The sequence below is a fragment of the Cicer arietinum genome, chromosome 7 (assembly GCF_000331145.2).
Source record: "Cicer arietinum cultivar CDC Frontier isolate Library 1 chromosome 7, Cicar.CDCFrontier_v2.0, whole genome shotgun sequence".
Classification (NCBI taxonomy): domain Eukaryota; kingdom Viridiplantae; phylum Streptophyta; class Magnoliopsida; order Fabales; family Fabaceae; genus Cicer; species Cicer arietinum.
This window is the reverse complement of record NC_021166.2, coordinates 57,102,911-57,104,126: the sequence shown is the minus strand read 5'-3', so window position 1 is coordinate 57,104,126 and position 1,216 is coordinate 57,102,911. Positions and strand designations below refer to the sequence as shown.

The 1,216-nt window shown below is 34.5% G+C and overlaps 1 protein-coding gene and 1 pseudogene across 1 annotated transcript in view; one reads left to right on the top strand and one right to left on the bottom strand.

Annotated features, from left to right (window-relative positions):
* Positions 1–1,216, top strand: part of LOC101509141 (mitochondrial intermembrane space import and assembly protein 40 homolog) — a 6,737-nt gene that overhangs the window by 2,472 nt on the left and 3,049 nt on the right. The gene's annotated exons all lie outside the window — the stretch shown is intronic.
* The window catches only part of LOC101496154 (uncharacterized), a 3,052-nt pseudogene continuing 2,306 nt past the window's right edge, over positions 471–1,216 (bottom strand).

Below are 1,216 nucleotides of genomic sequence, written 5' to 3'. Positions count from 1 at the left end.
TCCTTCCTCTTGTCAACTCCTTTAAAATATTCAAACAAACATAGCATTAAGATTTGCTGCTAGTAATTGTAAGTAGAAAACAATGCAATCAATTTTTCTCTAAGTTTCTCTGGTAATTTCAACATGATGAAATTTCACAATAGAAAATGATACAATGGTCGCAATTTTGTTTGTTCTTTGTTACTTTTTAAACGTATAATTACCTACGAATTGAGCAAGGGTACATTTACCTATCAATTCTAATGGCTTACAGTCGTGGTAAACATATAATCAAACGAGGGCAAATATACCTTCCCTTTCCCTCTCTTCAATGAATTTTTTTCAATAAATTAGGCTTGTAAATAAACATAAATACGAAATAACCACACAATTATTCAATAACACACAGCAATAGTTCATGAATTGTTTACAACAAAGTAGCCATGCAAATTAACATTGTTCAAAAATAATAATGCAATTATTTGCTTACACAGAAATCAAAGGGAAAATAACAATGTAACAGCTAACATGGAGCCTTCGTAAAATTGAAATACTTAACTAACCTCAACGTTAACCAATAATGCGTTCTTACGATATAACCAAATGTATTTCATGAATGAATTTGGCATTTCACGTAACTTTATCGTTCGAATAGTCTTCAAATGCTTCAAGCCAGTGGGAAATCTCAAATTTCCGCAGGAGCGGACTTCAAATTCCACTAGGCTAGGCTTCACTCCTTCCTTAACAGGCCCACCTTTCCCTATAAAAGAGTCAGCATAAAAACACAATGACTTAAGCCTGAGCAGGTTCTGCAACTCTGTCATAGAATTATCTGATAGTTTTGAAGCTGACAAGGTGAGATAAGTGAGATTTTTCGGAAGGTGACTCACACGAAGTTTAACCTCTAATTTTCCAAATAACCGAAGGGATGAGAGCTTCTCCAGCTTTGACATATTATTCAATACAAGTTTTTTAGGATCACCATTTTCATCCACCGATTTAAGTCTCATACAAGAATACACCCATAGTGTGTGAAGAATTTTGTTAAAGTTTCCCCTCGGTTTGCCATCAAGTTTACTTCGATAATTTTGGGGCAGATACAATTTCTTCAGTTTCTTTACTTCCCAGATTGAGCTAGGGATGTAACTGGTACATGTATGCTTTTAATCTAGTGTTTCCAGCTCCAAAAGTTTGCATATGCATAGGGGTAATTCCTCCAAGTAAGTCTTAGGTCTTT